The sequence below is a fragment of the Urocampus carinirostris genome, chromosome 18 (genome assembly GCF_059441175.1).
Source record: "Urocampus carinirostris isolate Australia breed hairy pipefish chromosome 18, RoL_Ucar_1.0, whole genome shotgun sequence".
NCBI lineage: Eukaryota > Metazoa > Chordata > Actinopteri > Syngnathiformes > Syngnathidae > Urocampus > Urocampus carinirostris.
In genome coordinates, this window is record NC_142366.1 from 2,918,577 (window position 1) to 2,937,825 (window position 19,249).

At 36.4% G+C, this 19,249-nt stretch overlaps 1 protein-coding gene across 5 annotated transcripts in view; it reads left to right on the top strand.

The window, feature by feature from the left end:
* Window positions 1-19,249, top strand: part of slc4a2b (solute carrier family 4 member 2b) — a 98,644-nt gene that overhangs the window by 2,598 nt on the left and 76,797 nt on the right. For 3 of the 5 annotated variants that reach the window (XM_088322744.1, XM_088322741.1, XM_088322743.1), the window contains exon 2: window positions 8,860-8,947. The exons of 1 other annotated variant lie outside the window; for it this stretch is intronic. The gene's annotated coding sequence lies outside the window, so the exon portion shown is untranslated. Of the gene's footprint in view, window positions 1-3,010; window positions 3,193-8,859; window positions 8,948-19,249 lie in introns of those variants that run through there. One more of the 5 variants, XM_088322742.1, reaches the window with a different exon arrangement.

Genomic DNA, 19,249 nt, shown 5'->3' on the forward strand with positions numbered 1-19,249 from the left:
GGAATTTCAATCGTAGGACTCCCCCTGAATGCATCAGCGTTTAATTCAGCTGTCTTGTGCACTGGTTCTCAACTGGTCTGAATTGAGGAGCCACCATTCCACCCAAATGACAAGCTGCGACCCGAATCAAGAAAAAAATCCCATTCTAAAATGTATCCTAATCAAAGGATTGTGCAGTTTAAAGCGAAAAATAGTAGAATCTAGTCACCTTTTTTCAAGAAACAAAATGACCTGCAAAAGAAAACGACTTCAAGTTCTGTATATACTGGCATATAATCCTACATTGCTAATAGCCATATTCTAAAAGAAATTCAAAATTCTAATAAGGTGTGGACCGAAAGAGCGGTAATTATTTAATTGTATAGTTGAAAAAAGATGAATGTACTGGTTAAAAGCTAGAAATATTACATTCTTAAAACGTTTACTGACTTTTCAGCAGCACTTCAATGGCAGACGCCATATTTGTATTTTGCAACTGTTTCGTTCTTCAAATAGATCGTTGTTCTCACAGTATTCCACTTTTCCTTTCCCTTATCACTACCTTTCTTGGGACTAGAGGTCACGGATTATTGGGAAAGCCGACTAGTATAGGCACCAATATTTGGGGATTTGATATTGATTTATTCGATGGGGCCTATTATGTAGACTCATATACAGCCTAGCCTTTCTCCCTCCTGCCTTCTTTCTCACACAGTACCCTTCCCTTGCCTTCTGGTTGGATAAGCGACAGGGTTCGTAGCCACTGAAGCATTAAGAATAATGTTGGAGTGGAGTAAACAGCGGCAGCTCTGCTGACATGCCTGTAAATTAAGAGCACTGATAATATTGAGAGTTTTGAGTATGTCGAGGCCTTGGTAGAAAAGCGTGTGTGTGATCAAGAGCTTAAAAATTGTAGTGAACTGGTTTTTGCGAAGCACGTTCAGGTTGAGACTAATATATTAGCTCTTATCATAATACTATAATACTATCACATCAATTAAGTGTGTGTGTTTGTGATTAAGAGAGAGCATAAAATGCAGGCTAAAGTGGAAGGTGGAGTGATTAGCTGTCACCATAACATTAGTTTGTCCATCTGGCTCTAAATCAGGTGTGCTCACACTTTTCGATTTACGAGCTCTGTTGAAAGTTCGATGTTCTTTGTGTTTGATGTTATTTAAGTTATGTTGGTTGCGTTGACATTTTTATTTAATTTTAAAAAGCTTCCTGATTTTTAAAGTTTTTTTTATTTACCTTTATATGATTTGCTACTGGACCCAATTTTATTCCCTGCACTATTAGTTTTTGGTTTTAGTCAAAATATTATTCATGTTATTTGTGTTGAAATTCTCATTTATTTACTGTAAAAGGTTTAAAAGAGAGGTTACCACATTTGCCTAACACGCTTGGAGATGGATGGGCGCCACCAGACTGCTTGCCTAAGACACACCTCAGGAACTGGTGCCCCTACAATCCTAGTGGTTATGGGATCTAACCATCGAGCCATTAATGTTTTATTTGAAATTATAACAAATTTTCATTGTTTTCTTTTTGACAAAATATTTGATTAAATTATTCATACATAATGTTTTAAGCTTTTATAGCAAAGATATATTTGTTCCAAATGTTGGTTATCGGCCTCCTCTTAATACTAATAATCTGTATCGGCCCTGAAAACCCCATATCGGTCGATCCTTACATGTGACCAATTATTATGGGCAGAAAAAGGAAATAAAAAGCAACATAATCACAATAAAGTGAGATGTGACCATCTTAAACGCACTGATTAATCTACCATGTAGAAGAGAGAGAGCAGAATATCAGCGGCATCTACTGTTAACGAGTGTAATTGAAAAAAGGAAAAGGCCTGCAACCCACTGGTCTATAGTGTTTGTTGTGGACAAACCTGTCACAATCGCCGCATTCCTGCTGGAAATTGCTTGATCATGCAGAAAAGGAAACCGAGCAGGGAAGGGGGTGGTTTGATAATGCAAAGTTTCTGTTTGTTCTCCCCACGGCTAAATGGATTTGGTGTGTAAAACCTTCAAGAAAATTGACTGGAAATTACAGTGCCTGGTGAAAGTATTATCCCCGCCCCAAGAACTTTTTGTCCTATTGCCACAGTTTAGGCTTCAAACCTAAAGCTAAAAAACTAAAAATGTTTTCTAAGTGTCAACAACATGTGAGACACAATCATGAATTGGAACATTTTATATTACATTTAGTTGGTTGGATCCTTTAACCACTATGGTCGTCGGGGCACCATTTCCTGTGGTGGCGCAAGTACAGCCTGGTGGTGCCCATTTTTCTTCAGGCCAACATATTTTATATTTACAACAACAAAAAACTGTAAAGTAAATGTTGCAAAAATATTGCCTTTCTGTCCTCTCAGCTCAGCCAACTGACTCCAGAAGTTTCCTTATGACTTCCAAATGATCCAATGTCGACCTAAATGACTAATTGCACAGCATTTACACATCTCCTGGAACACTGCGAGCAATAATCTAAAAATGCAAACGTACTAAGACGCGGCAGTCCCTCTAAACATTCAGCCCAAACAATGAGAAAACTAATCAGAGGGGGGGCAATATTTTTGCCTACTTTTCAATATTATATTTTCTAAGCACAAATAACAATTGTTGAATATATTTGGTACCTTTTCACGATTGTTTCTCACATGTTGTTGTTTGCTCCTGATGCCGGATATCATTACATTAAATTATGATTCTTTCAAGAAACTGTGACGTTTAAGGTTTTCGTGGTCAAAACCTGCAAAAATGTTCATAACTGAACTTTCCCTTTCACTAGTCCCATAAAATACCCCCTCGTAGTCCTAATCACTTGTATAAAAAAAAACAATTGAACCTTTATTGCTTTTTCCCTCACAGACAGACGAGTGCACGTTTATTAGGTCTTATGTAAGCAGTCATATCTGAGTCGCCCCTTAAATCCCTCGGCAGCCCCCCCCCCCGCCTCGGACAGGTGCCGTCTTAGCTCCTCGGGCGAGTCCTCAGACGCTACAAAGAGGCTCGCAACAACTGTTAGCGGATCACGACCATAGACCTCGATCACGCTAGCGCCAACGGTCGGGGAAAAGACCCAGAGTCCTGGGCGGCTATTTTGAGAAAAAAACACTAGACGGCTTTCATCGCACACTAAATCCCTTCAGGGATTGGCCGGCCGGGCAAATTTTTTTTTCGGCCATCGATAACAAAGGTGGGTTTTTGTGATTGATAAGATTAACCTCATGTATAGATGACAAACCAGGAAAACGGAAGAATGATTATTGCTAAATGCTCCAGAATTTTTTACCAACAACAGTTGTTGCCTGGCATGAGTTCATAGCTCCTTCTTGCATTTTTGTGTAAGCTTTTTTAATTGTCCTAAAAGCGTCTGTCAAATATTTTGTCAGGATCTGGTATGCCACCCTTCTCAAAGGGTGACAACCGTTGGGGGAGTGGTGGAACTGCGCACCCCTGTGTCCAATATCCCCGCATCAGACTCTTATCATCCCTAGCCTTTATATTAACTACTTAAGCAGCATAGGCTGTTGAGTCACTGCAATAGTTATGGTCAAAGCATTTTTCTTTCTCTTTTTGAACTTTTTGGGGTTACTTTAGAAGTATGTTTTGTTATTACACATCTTTTTTGAGCATTTTGTCCTTATTTCCTGCTTCCTTGCATATGGGTCCATTACCAGTTCTACCACTCAACCCGGTTGGCAAACTCGAGGCTTTGGTGGCATGCCAAATCCAGAAATATACAGTTTGACATCTACGATCGATTCAAACAACTAAATTATTCGTACAGGATTCCACAATTTAGGAAACGTCCACTTGTTGTATGACTAATTGTCTATCTTAAAACATACCCACCAACCAAAAACTGGTTGAAAATATGTTGAAACGATGCTTTTATGTGGTTGAAAAGTGACTTTTGAAAATGCATGGTATGACTTGTCCAAAAGATTGCTTTTTTTGGGCCTAAATTTAAACCACCTTATGTAAAAAAAAAAGACTAACTACTAAATTTGGTCCATGTTGGATGAGCTATTTACAACCCAATTTTAGACCTCTGTTTTGGAGCTAAATCGTATTTAAATTGGACCAGACCAGTTAGAATAGAACAGAATTGTGATTTTTGTCATTGATAACAGCATTGTATACATTGTTTACAATTATATTAGACGTGGTTCTCCAGGATAATCATGTAAATGAAGTAAAAATGATATCAAATAGTGGCCCTGTTGAAAAGAGTCCTTAGAAATGCTCCTCTAGATTAGGCAGTTAGCGGGCCATGATTTCCTGGGCTGTGTTAATGACCCTCTATTAACCCAAAATGTAACATCCAAAAAATGTCGGGTACTCTGAGGCAACATTTTGTTTTTGTTGATTTTTTTCTTTTTTTTTTTTGCTCTGTTGTCTTCAAACAAAGTCAATTATTACCATTTCTAAAATATTCTAGCAATCTACTTCCAACTTCTGGTCCAGATATTTATAACAGCAACCCTGCTGATTATCGAAAGGCTGAACAAATACTTGACACACTGTGCCACTCTTAATTGTTTGCCAAGGTGACGACCATGTTGTTCATACTTGCGCCGTGCTTTTGGTCCCGCACCTCTTTACTCTTTGGACCCGTTGGTCTCGGTCCCGCAGGCTATTTTCAGGAACCTGTTGGGATGGAGGAAACCCCCTTACGACACATTTAGTTTTCCGTATGTATATACTATTTCTTTCCCCTCGCGAGACACTCATGTGACTCCACTGTGAGCCCTCGTCCCCGTGAACAAACATTTCTGTCCTCATACTGGCTTTGTGTATAAGCCGACGTGGAATGTTAAATGTTTTGGCCACATTTGCAGATTACGCAATTAATCCAGTTGCTTTTGTGACCTACAGGTTTTATAGTTTGTGTTAATATTTTGTTGTTTTGCTACTTTGTCATAAAATGGAGGTTAGTGGATTTTATGAATGCTTTGGAATTTAAGCATCTGATTTATTCTGAAACTCTTCTTTTTTTCTCGGCTTGTCTGTATTTCACCGCTACCTGGTGGATAAGGCACACGACTGTAGTTCTCAACCCAACCTCACCTTTAACCAGCTCAAAACGTCTTAGGAGCAGGGTGATGACAAATATATAATGTATATAAAATTAAATTTAATATGATTTGGGGCTTCATGTTAATGTTGGTGTTCTTGATTATTTAGGAAGAAAATCGACATGACTCAGAGGTAATTATAAAAAAAAGTGCCAGTAGTTATGTTAAAAAAGTAATTGTAAAATTGTGTCTGCATCTTCTGTATTTTTCTGACCACTAGTGGTTAAGACACACACTACACTCTGTTTCTTGTCCTAACCAGCCCCAAACTTTGTAGGGGTGTGGTGATTAAAACTAATTCATCCATTATCTGCACTGCTTATCCTCAGTAGGGTCGTAGGGGTGCTGGAGCCCATCCCAGCTATCTCGGGGCAGTGGGCATTGGACACATTGAACTGGTTGCCAGACAGTCGCAGGGCACATGGAGACAAGGACTCTCTTGCTTATTTACATCTAGGAACAATTTGGACCAGCTAATTAACCTCACAAGCATGTTTTTGAATGTGGGAACCGAAGTGCCCGGATTCTAATTAAAGTTTTGTGTTCATGGTGCCATTATTTTAGTATTTAAGAAAAATGACAATTCTATAATTAAGAAGTAGTCATGTGAAAAAAAATGTGCCCGATTGACAATTTTCCTCATTTTGCTATTTCTTTCCTATAATTGTAACTATTATTTTTTTGAACATTTTTTTGTATAGTAAAATTAGTAACATTAAGAATAAGAGAAATTACCCCCAGAAACATAACGAAATGGGGAAAATATGTAAGGAGCCAACTAAAGTTGAGGAATTATTGAAATCCTACTCAAAAGGACAATCAATGAAGGGAGTTATCTCCAAACTGTATAAAGCTCTGCAAATCGATCTCCGTAATGATGAGATGGAGGTAAAGGAAAAATGGGAGCTAGAAGCTAATGTAGTGATTAAAGACGACGACTGGGAAAATACTTTGAAAGAAGGACACAAAATAACCAGCAGTCCGACATGGAGGGAGTTTGAATGGATAGTAAAAATGCGTTACTTCTATACACCCTCTATCACTTCAAAATATAACCTGGATTATTTTGGCAGAACTGTGGGAGGGTCAGGGATTTTACGCATATATTCTGGAATTACCGAGTGATATTCAATTTCTGGAGAAGTATACGGATAGAATTTTTTTTTAAATTATTGGCTGAGAGTTGCGGTTGGACCCGAATTATGCCAGAAGAGTTATTGACTGGCCAATACAAATATGGACTAAGGGTTATACTTCGGGTAGCAACCCCCTGACATAAAACAATGGAGAGACAAATTAAAGCAACTGTACATTATGGAAAAAATCACTGCCAGACTTCAACGGAAACTAGATCAATTTGAGAAAAGATGGAAGCCTATCACACAACTTTTACTTGATGTCTTAACACCTCACCTTTCATTTTATTTCTTTTATTTTTTATTTTTTTGTTTTGTTATTTCTGGGAATGTCAACTGTATATATTTTTTGTTCGTGTCGCTGTATGATGGGTGACCCAACCCTCCGTCGAATTGTGTGTGAGAAATAAAAAGTTTAAAAAAAATTATAAGAGAAATTGAAATTTTTTTCAGTAAATATTTATTTTATAAAATGTTGCTGGGAAATAATTAACAGTTGATTTTAATTGACAGTTTATTTTTTTCTCTTCTGGTAAAGCATTGTTTTTTTTATTAAATAAAACATTTTTTGTATTAAGTATGTTGGTAAAAAATCTTAATGTGTGGAAAAAAACGTTGCAAAAATAATAAACTAAGAAAAAAAGAACATTTAGAATAAAAAATGAAAAAATTGTGTAATAATCTTTCTAATGGTAAAACATATTTTTGGGCATTTTTTTATGTTGGTGAAAAATCATCATAAAAATAAGTTAAATAAGAAAAAAAACATGAATTAAAATGAGCATAATTATTCCCCAATAAGCATGTTGTTCTTTTTTTGTTTTGCAATGTAAAGCATAGTGTGAAAATCTGTTCCATAAAAATAAAATTAACAGCTTTTTGATTATAACATCAATTTCTCCTGCGCAGGAATAATGACATCATTTAATAATCACATTTGAATGATAAATGGAAAAGAAAATGTAAAAGCCTAGGTTTTTTTAATAATGTTTTGTATTCATTAGTGTATAATGCACACTTGTGTATAACGCACACGACTCATTTTTGATGAATAATCTGTATAGACTTTTTCTCGGCTCAAACCAAGCATTGTTATTGCCAAACTTTATATACATACAACAATGATTAAAATCATTTTTGACAACGCAAGCTATTGACTACAAAACCAACATGAAGTTTACAATATATTTATTCAATGCCCTTTGATATCCCATTCATCATGAGATTATGTTTCTTTCGGCCTGCTTTATTTGTGTTTGCCTTTCAGGGTTAATTTGTGGTTTCCCCATTCTGTAACGTGTGTCTCTGGTACCATGACACACAATAGTGTGATACTGAGATATATTCTAATGTCTTTTTGTATGTTACCTATATCCGTGTTTCTCAACTGGTGGGTCAGCACCCAAAAGTGGGCTGCAGACCCATTGTTCGTGGGTCGCAGGCCTTTGCCTTGGCAAAATAATACAATGAAAAACCGGTTCGATAACTCAATTTAAGAGTTAGTAGATGGTGATAATGTTCTGCTCGATCGCTTCTTCCTGTTTAGTCAAAAGATGCGTTTGAGAGGGACCACACTTTATTGTGCTATTGTTGTTTTTCTTTTTCTTTCCATCCAAATGGGTCCTAAGAAATTTTGTGGTAAGTGAAAGAAAAGTAGGAAACCGTGACAACATCAATCAAGTCGAAGAAGGAGATAAGAAATTGATGTTCGAGTGTGCCATTGAAGCACTGCTGGAAAGTACTGTAAATGGTTTTAAAATGTTTAATTTTAGCTTTGTACCAGCATAATAATCTTTAATAACTACATGATTAAATGATTATCAACGTCTAGGTAGAGGATCTGTTAATATTTTATTTTAGTATGTGGCTATTTTAAATCAGTTTGAAGGGGTTGCTTATATTCAATGTATGCTTGTATAAGATTATATACGGCTCTTGAAGTTGTTGGTTTAGTTGATTATTTTAAAAAAAAGAAGTGAATATATTATACTATATCTGCTTTCAACCGTTTAATCTTTTCATTGGATACGTTTGAGAAGTGGAAATGTTTTCGTTTGAGTCGGTGAAATGGTGGGTCATCAAGTCAGACCAGTTGATAAACAATGATCTGTATATATCATTGGTGGTATAGTGGTTGGGATTCATGGGTCTCACCGCTGTGACCTAGGTTTTCCCATTACATTTGATGTTTTGCAATCGAGATTGGCGATATTTTTTGATTGATCAATTGTTGCAAGAATACGGTAATATACTACCCTGAAACATTATTTTAACATGCACCCAAACTTCCTGTTTTTTTAGGCAAAAAAAAGCACTATTCACGAATAAATACAGTCAATTTGCCTGTATTTGGCTCCTTTTTAATCTAATTTGAATTGCACATCTGAGAAGTGGCTTGAATCAGTCAAGCTGTCACTTACGGACATTATACAATATTAATCACTCATAAGATAAATTTGTGAGTGAGGTGTGTGTGTCTGTTTGTGTGACTCCTTGTTGAATTGGCCCCTGCAGTCACATGGCTACTTGTCAGCAGCCCCTGGGAGGGAACTCAATCCCGCCCCGCTCAGTCTGACAGATCGGCCACTCTCTCCTAACTTCTCTCTCGTCTTCTTTCTCTTGTGCATGTTCTCCTTGCCTACCCAGGAACTTTTCGTCCCTCTTCCTGCCTGCAGAGTTCCCGCTTGCACTCTTACAATGCCTGCGGTGGCTTCCCTGCATTGAGCAAAGCAAGGTAGGGTTGTATACTACTTTCAGGGTTTGTAGAGGTGCTTGAAATCATTAAAATTGTTGCCATGTTTCTCAACAATTCTGCATAAAAATGACGCCCACACTGACCTCTTGGGGCTTGGCTTTGGCATTGCATTTCTTCTTCCCTCAAAATTAACTGCAGCTGGCATTAGTTTGTAAGGCATTGTCCTATGAAGTGTTTTAGGGACAGGTGAATGCTGCACCTAAACAGGGCACTATGAAATGTGTATTAGTGCAAGGATAATATATCATTTATGGACACTTATTATGGGCTATACAAAAAATGAAGGTAGCGTTTCCTAGTGCTAAATTGTACTGGGGAGAACTTCCTGCAACTGGAAATGTAAGCTACATATATATGTATGTATATGTATATATATATTTTTTTTCCCCAACACCTATATTGGGATATATTTGTCTCAAGAATAAGTATATTCACAATTTACTCAAGAACAAAAAATCAGCTTGCAGTTTCGTTAGGCCAGCGCAGTTGCACGCTAGTGATGCGTTCAGGGACATTTAGTAAATGTTTATATTACTTTTGAATTTTGCCTGTAATATGCGTTTAAAGTCGGCATACAATCACTTTTGTTTTGAGAATTGTTTTTTTAACTGAAAAAAATCAGAATATTCTCAAGAGGTTTGGCACCTCCACTTCAAACATGTTTGATGGAAATTCATAAAGTGAACAATATTTGGCTCTTAATGTGCTTTTAAAGCAAGCTAAAACAGAGCATATCTTTTTAAGTTTTATTTTTGCTCAATAAATTATACTACCCGGTTAAAATTTAAGCACTTGTTGGACTACAAGCAACTACCTGCCTTTGGTTTCTCCTAATTATATTTTAAAGTTACATTGTTCATTTATCTTACCTAAAATGTAATAGTTTTGTTTATATTAAGTTGCTTTTGTCTTTTAATACCATAGTGATCAAGTTACATTACTGTAATATTATGGTATTCGTATTACGTTACTGATTACATTTTTCAACTAGTAAATAAATCGGGTTACCTTTTTCAAGTAACCCTGAAGAATAACAGGAATGCATCTAGCAAATGTTGGATGTCACTTGTGCCAAAAATAATATGTAAAATAAAGTAGACATTTGTTGATCATGATATGATTGACATTTGTTTTGGTGCCACATAATAAGTTCTATCCTTGCCGGTGCTCCTCTATCGCCCACTTGTAACGATAGCAGAGGCTCTGATAAAATGTTAAGGCCACCATCAGAACGGCACGCAATCATGTCTGTAAATATTTTTGAAAATGCAGTGTTCCCTCACCATTTAAAATTTTTAGTTTTTTTGATGCATCACAGATTTTCTCTCTGTTAACATTTCTGGAAAATATGTACATCCTGGAATTACGACGTCACTTTACACACAAAACCGAGAAATGATTCCTGTTTCTTGGGCGCTCATTAGAAGTAACTGGACTAATTTGTTTTCAAGATGTGATCTAAAATCCCCAAATAGGCCGGATATTATAAAGTGTGCCTTATAATCTGGTGTTCGTTATATACTGGAAAATACGTGGGATTAAATTGGAAATGTCTAGTTGCATACGGTAACTGTTCTGCATTTGAAAAACGTACATCGTGGTCTTCGAGGGCCTTCTTGTGGTTAACTCATTGTTTGTTGCTAAAAGGAAACAAAAGATAAGCACAGAACTTCGAACACTCTTAGCAAATACTCTTTTGTTGTCGCTTTGGAAAATAATGTCCCTAAGTATTATTGTATTGTGATTACTTGAATGGAGATTTTTATTTATGGCAACATTTTGTGCAAAATTACATACTCTTGTCATGTGGTAACTGTTCTATCTTTAAGAAACATTTAGAGTGCTCTTCAAGTGCCCACTTCTGGTTAACATGTTTTTTGTTGCTAAAACTAATGATGTTACGTCCATCCATCCATCCATTATCTGCACCGCTTATCCTCAGTTGAGTCGAGGGGGTGCTGGAGCCCATCCCAGCCATCCTCAGGCATTGGGCAGGGGACACTCTGAACTGGTTGCCAGGCAGTAGCAGGACACACAGGGACAGACAATTCACTCGTTCATTCACACCTAGGGACAATTTGAACCGGCCAATTAACCTGACATGCATGTTTTTGGAATTTGGGAGGAAAGCGGAGTGCCCGGAGGAAACCCACGCAAGCACGGGGAGAACATGCAAACTCCACACAGGAGGTTCGTGATGTTAAGTCATGATGTTAATTTATGTTCTATGGAATCAATTACTTTAATTTAGAAATGTGTATTTATTAGACAACCCTAGCTCTTACTTTAGTTTTAATTCCATGAGCCTTAAAGTCCTTATTTATGAAAAATACATACAAAATACTTTTTTGGGGGGGGGAGTTATGCGCCCTATATTCCGGTGCCCCTAATCGTGCGTAAACTGCAGTAATGCCAATCGAATAATGCCATTTACCTTTTTTCTGCCAGTAAACCGATGACAGGGGCAAGTAAAACCAACATTAGCACAAAATAGATGTGTCTGCATTTAAGTTTCAACATTAAAGGAACAGTGTGTATAATTTCACCGACAGAAGTAGTTTTATTGTGACGGGCGAACAAAACTGAGTACTAAAGAGCACAAGTAAGAATACAAACTACGCAGACTCAGTGATAAAACTTAAACACCCTTTTAACACCCTTTTTTTCTCACGGGAAGGAGAAACGATACATGTAATGTATTTACAAAGTTAGGAAAATAATAGCTGTTTAAAAAAAGCAATATTTCAAATTCAAACAAATACAAAAGGTAAGTTTTTCTTTACATGACAGCGACATTATATTTTTCATATTTTATCATGCTTCATTCACTTGTGAAATGTGAATATTTTTTTTAACCCACAAAAATATTTAAAGAATGGCATTTAGAAATGCACTATACAATATTGTCCAAAATTACAACCCACTACAAACAACACAACTGACTTTATTGTAAGATATCAGATCAGTGATAGTTTTTTTCATAAATTAAGGACATTAAAACACCTGATTAAATTGTGATAAATTATGTAGCGCAAAATAATGTGTGTTTTTTATTTTTTGTTTTATGCCCCGTAGACTTACAATAAACATGGATATATACAACTGTGGCATCCGCTATATAGGTAGATGGATACAACTGGGATTTTCATTGTGTGGGCAGAAAATATAACAAAAATGTCCACAACTGAAAGGTGTGCACTCTTATTTGCATTGATTTGATGTGCTTAGTGGCTCATAAATAACTTCATACAACAAATCGATGATCTAATTAGTTGCCAACACTTTTAATCATGAATTTTAATTGATTTTATCGATTAGCTGTTGCAGTCCTACATTACATGCAACCACATCTACTGAAAGGTTTTCTTGCGCGCCTATAGACTGATACAGCGGGGGCAACCATAAGCGGCAAGAATTTTTTCCAAATATTTTTATGCCAAGGAGAGAGATCCGTCACACATTTATCATCAGTCACAAACAAGCATATGGCTTCTATTCTTAGATGTTGACATGTTTTTGATGCCAGGACACCATCAAATTTGACACTGCAAAGAGAGGAGTTGTTAACGCTATAATAAAATGAACACTTAAAGCAGGAGTCTCATGCTCTGTTTGGTGGTCAATTGCGGCCCCCAGAATGAAAGTTTGAGGCCCCCACTTTAACATGGAAATCTAAAGTGTGTTTATTATTTCCCACTAGATGTCGCTGTATTCTGTTGTGCCACCAAAACAGAGTGCTAAAAGCTCAACGGATGAAAACGCACACGCAAAGTGACCACAACACACCTTTATTACTTTTGACAATAAGAGAAATAAGAAAACAAGTGATAAAAAAAGAAGGAAAAAATGACAAAACAAGAAACAAGACAAGAGAAAATGGGCAAAAAAGAAATGAGGCAAAGTAAAACGCAAGAAAAAAGGAAAAGAAAAAATTTAGAAAAAGAGAAAATAATGCATTTCTGGTTTTGTCTTTTTTTTCTCTTTATTCCATTTTTTGATCCTTTTTCATTTATTTCAACCTGCTTTTCTTTTTTTTCCTGTTTTCCTTTTTTTACCTCTTATTTCATCTACCCTATTTTTTATTCTTAAAAAATGTTTTTCCCCTCCTTTTGTCTTTCTCTGAGAAAGGCTGGGTGAAAAATGGAATGGAAAAGTGTACTTTTTGCTTACTTTGTTTCCGTAGTCTTCTTTGGACTCATTTTTGGTTGCACATCACATTACAGCGACATCTAGTGGACAAATATAAAACCCTGCCCCTTCAAGAACAGTGGAATGTTTTTATCAGCGCTGTTTTTGTGGAAAACCCCATTTGGCCCAACTTCACCTAGCTTTGGCAGCCCCCCAGCTCAATTGGGTTTGGGACCCCTGACTTAAAGGGACAGTGTGTACTGGTACAAAAAAATATTTCATTCCGTAAAAAATAACATTAACATGAATATTAGGCAAAATACATGAACTATCATTCCAATGTTAATTATTATTTGAAAAAAATAATCATAGGATGAGAAATTTGTATCTTTTATTTTTACACAATGGAATCCCCTCTTAGGTCGCTGCCATGTTTGTCAGGCATCCTGCTGCCATCCTGTGCTCTGTGGCAACAACACAGTGCTATCTAGTGGTCAAGTATAACGTAAGGCATTTCAATTGTGCACAAAAATGAAAATGGGAATTATATTTTTTTACTGTTAATAACAGTGCGTAATAGTGAAATTTAAATTAGACCACACACATTTAATGGTAAAATATACAGTGCTGTTCAAAATCATTTCCATGCAATGTGATTAACCAGATTATCTCAGTTTTTCTAGTATATTTTTTTTTTGTTACATGCCAAACGATTTACTAGTAGGTGCAGTTGAATCTCAGAAAGCAAACAAGACCCAGCATTCATTATTAACTATTTATAATAGTGCGTAATAGTGAAATTTAAATGAGACCACAAACATTTAATGGTAGTGTATTCATTTTCTTTTTCAAACAAAGACATCAATTTTTTTGTATATGACGCCGAGATGTACTTTCTGATTTTATTCTTCACTTGTAAAATGTACAAAAGTATGTTCTCCAAGTTCTAAAATCTTGATTTTTTTACTAATAAAAAATTACTTTAGATAATAAACAAACAAATACAAAAAATACACGTTTGACCTTTTTTGTAAAAGTGGTGTATTAGTGGGGCACCAGGAAGGCCCCTAAGAACACCAGAGTAGCCCGCAGACATGTTCGGCCCTGACCCCCACGTGGTCTTTTCTCATGACCGTCTTAGTCCCACCCTTTGTCCAGGTCAGGTGCCATTCCCCCCTTGGTGCCAGCGCGGTCTGGCTGCCCTTGCAAACCATATCCCAGCTGCCAGATACGCAATACCTTCCCCACTGTTTTGGCACGGGTTGGGGCTTTAAAGTCCCCGCTGTTGCGGCCAGGTGGCGTCGGGGTCCATCATGACACGGTGCCCTCCTTTCGTGTCTGTGTTAGAGGGTGACCGATTATCAAGCAGGCTGATCATGAGCACTGATATTTGGGAATTTTACACATATCAGTATCAGAATTTTTATTTTTTGGGCAGGCATATTGAGCATATTGATAACTGGGTTGGTTAGGCTCAGATGCAGCCAAGCCTTGCTCTCTTTCTCCTGCTCTTCTCTCTCAGACGCTACCCACCCTGCACCTTCTAAATGGATAAGCGGGGGGTGGCGCCAGTGACACGAAACAATATAATTAAAGCAACAGCCTTTGTGTGTTTGAAACGTGTGTATTGTCCTACAATACATATCCCATCTTTTGGAATGCGACTGCTTTGTGAAGCTCAAAGCGCATTTTTGCGACCTGCACATCATTTATAGGTAGTAAACGTCACTATTCTGCCTTAAAACAGGCGGGAGGAAGCAGAGAAGTTAACAACCACGGTAAACGAAAACAGGGATTGTCATTACATCACAAATTCATTGAAGGTAAACACTTGTTTATTTTGTAACTCCATTGCGTATTCACAACATGTCGCTCGAAAATACAAAACAGAGACTGAGAATGACAATAAAGCATAATTTTACTCCTCATTTTTGGCCCATTCTTCTCAACGTTGTTTTTTGCTAATTCGTACCAGCCACAAAACACGGGGTCCATGTTATGTCAAATACAGATATTTCGGCCTACAAGTAATCTAAAATGATAGTTCCAGAAATTTTTGTTTATTATTTAAATCATTATTGTCGTTCTTCTAATGAGTGATTTTTAAAATGTATTTTATTATACGATTAAGAGAAGCTAAATAATGCACAGCCGCCTTAAGTCCAGCCCATGCGGCTTATGAATTAGTTTGATCGATTTTTCACATTAATTCTAAAACTTTATTATTTCTAGTCTTAGATCTTATTTTGTATGGATTGAAAACGGATATTTTAGAAATTTGGAATGTTTTATCAGTGGTTTTAATTCTCTTGTTGCTGTGGAAAACCTGATTTACTCAAGAGTCCAGCTCCAGCGGCCCCAAAGAAAACTGAGTTTGAGACCACTTCTCTAGTGGTGATTAACAATATTTATATTCAAATCCAACAACACGAACAACATATAATGGGCTGAAGAAAGGTTTTAGATTTAATTGATATTTGCGGGGACAAGCCGATGCTGTTAACATCCATGAGGACTTCCACAAATATGAGTGTGTTGCGTGTGATGGGACCTGTCCTCTTCTGCGCATGCGCATGTTTGACAATTGTGGCGCGTTCACACAAGAAGATCAAGTCACATTAGGATGGAAACATAAAAGCTCTCACAAAGGCATAGGATTTCACAAAAAAATCAGAATTGAGCATTAAGCTCTGGTATGTGAACTAGAGGTAAGATTGGGCCTAAAGAACCCTGCCGACCCGACCCGCATGTATATAAACTCGAACTCGGGAAAACCTGACGTATTAACTTTATTTGAGGAACAGTACCTGAAGTAAACTCAAAGCTTAAATTTGCCAGAGTGTTTGTTTCAGCGCCGAAAGGCGCGTTGCGGCTGAAGTACGCAGCTTCAGGTTTACTTGGGGCCAAGTTCATCAAATCAAGTGTGCACTTTGAAGTGCAGCGCCAAAATGAACGGATCTGCACCAAAGTGCACTTTTTGGCAACCTGTCATAAACATGTTTTATGGGTAATACCAATTGTGTGACAATGTTACACTTTTTTATCTATAAAGATTTAAAGAATAACCCATAGGGTAATTTTTCAACCCCACTTATGCATTCACGGGTTAAATGAAATAATCCCGGGAAACCCTGCATTTCACACCTTCACACCTTAACTTGCTTTCCACTTTTTCTATTTACTTTAGGTATAAAAATGTAGATAAACTATATCATAAGTATTGTGTCTAAAGACAAGTTCTTTTTAAGGAATCTGAAATTTTGTGTTTAATATTCAATTTATCTTTACAGAAGATTGGTCATTTTGACTTTGAGGACATGGGGTGAATACAGAGAATGAGGACAACAGAGGGTTAGAGGACATGATGAAGCATGACCGGGGAATGACTTTTTTTTTTTTTTTTTTTTTCCCCTGTTTTTCTTGTCCTCACTTCCTTTCGCACACTCAGCATTCATCCATTCGGCAGAGTCAGCTCTTGCATAAGTTTTTTTTTTTCGTTTAGGGTTGTGAAGCACACGAAAGACAATGAAGGTCCAGGTGTCATGGTCCACAATAAAGCGATTATTTGTGTTATTATGTACTTTCTTGTAGGTAGGGGGGCTGCAGTTTCCCATCGTCTGAGGTAGAAATCCCAGCGTTCTGTAATTTTACCCGTGTTCATGTGATTCAAGGGCCAGGGTGTTCGTTTACTGGGAAAGTCAAGAGTTCAATGAATGACTTTGTTATCACTATTAGAGAAAACTGGCTTTAGAAATTACTGCTTTGGAACTCAAAAGCTCATTCTTTGTTTGTTTATTTTATTCAATCTATTAATAGAATAACTTTTAAGTTAAAAATAAATATTACATACATCATTTATTTTAATACATAATTAAATGGTTTAAAACACAAAAAAATATTTTTCTTTCCATGAATTAACTCCAGTTAAAATGAATAAATTCTATTGTTTCTTATATTAATTGACAATAGTTTTATGGGCTCCAGCACCCTCCGCGACCCTACTGAGGATAAGCGGTGCAGATAATGGATGGATGAAAAGTCCAGTTGAAAATGTTTATTTTTTTTGTTGTACAAACAATTTTTTTAAATCAAAAAGTTTTTCAATTATACTTAAAATATATTTATTTCTATTACTGTCATTGTTGAAAATTTTTAAATGAAAAAAAAATCATTTAGTGATTATTTTTTTTCAATTTAAAAAGGTAAAAAAATATATTGTTTTTATATTCATAAAAAGGTTTTGGGTAAAAAAAAGTCCGCTTAAGAATAAATGAAAAAAAAAAAAAAATTCGTTCATGAATAGATTTTTTTTTAAGTCCAGTTAAAAAATTATTTTGTTCTATTAATAACCTTTTTTATTTTCCAAAAATCCAATTAAAATGAATAGATAATATGTATTGTTCTATAAAGAATTTTTTTTACTCAAAGTCCAGTTGACAAACACGTCTTAATTGGTTATTCTATTAATAGAAAATGTTCCTTTAATTAAAACATTTTTATGAAATCGTTTTTTGTTTTGTTTCATTAATAGACATTTTTTAAGTGTATTTATTTTCTTCAATTATTTGGGGCATCTAGCACGGAATGGTTGCCGAGTCCTCTCATTTGGGCATTTTCAGCTTTTCATTCCACTGTTTCATTTTCTAACCAAACATATTAGCCTCTTGCCTGCAGGCTGTGGCTCAACTATAGCCGCTATTCTTATTGTTAGCTGCTCCTGCTCCGACCTCTAGTAGTGTCTTCTTCACCAAATTCTTTTTTCAACCTTATTCTAAAATTAACAAAATACTATACAAAATACTTTACGTGTGTATACATATTAGACTCCTTTGACACACAAATGAAGAAGTAGAAGACTGTTTAACCATCAGAATGCCCTTTGCAATTCAGTGTGATAAGGAGATAAAATTGAATGCCTTTTCGGGTGTCATCTGTATCACTGGAGGTCGAATATCTGTATATAATATTTTGTGATTTTAGTGTGCGACACTTTCCGACAGATCAATTGTTGCATGTTTAGACGGTAAGCATATAAATAGCCTAACACGGATAAATATGGTAGCTCTTACTGTAGTCTCAATTTCATGCTCTTTCTAGTACAGTGCAACTTGTGTATGAAAAATATATGACAAAAGACTTTTATGGAAGTGCGCCTTATAGTGTAGAAAATACGGTAATTATTACGAACTGTCTCTTTAAGTACAATAATCTCCTTAGAAATCCCTAACTTGCTACAGAAAGTTGTATTCACTTTATCTCTTTTTTTGTGGAACAAACTTAGGTAGAGATTAAGGGTCGACTGATATGGGTTTTCAGGCCGATATGATTATTACTTTTGAGAGGAGGTCAGTAACTGATATTTGGAGCTGATATTCATTCGCTGTAAATGTAAAAATTGGCATAAGAATTTTTTAAAAATACAAAAAGAAACAAAGAATATTTGTTATAAATTCAAATAAAACTTTTTCTGAAACCTAAGCATATTGACATAATGTTATGGTGACCGGTAATAACTCGGCCTTCCATACTTTTCATGCTCATTCTCAATCACAAACAGACACGCTTAATTGATGAACTAAGGTATGATAGGAGCTAATATGTCAGTCTCCACTTGAACATGCTTCCCTAAAACAAGTTAAATAACCTTTTTATGTTATCTCTTTCACACACACACATGCTTTTCCATGACAGGCTTTTTAAAATTTCAATATCATGAGCGGTCTTGATTCACAGGCATATCAGGAGTTAGCAGAGCTGCTGCGGTTTACGCCGCTCTAACTTTATTCTTCCTGCCTCGGTGGCTCTGCTCTCGGTCGCTTATACAATCAGAATGCGCGGGGTGGGTAGCGTCCGAGACAGAAGGCAGGAGAGAGGGGCTCTGCTGCATTTGAGCTTAAATAACCCAGTTTTAAATATATTAAATGGCCCCTGGAATAAATAGAAATGCTGATACAGATATCCATTAAATTTCCAAATATTGGTGCCGATAACCGGCCCACCCGAAAATCGGTCAACCTTTAGTACAGATGTTTGAACAAGCATTTTTTGGTATTGCATTACACCCTTAGTAGAATTTTTTGTCAACAAGGTCAGTGATATGAGCCACAGAGTTTACGTGCCAAGGAATCTTCATCCCACCTTCTCCATATCCCA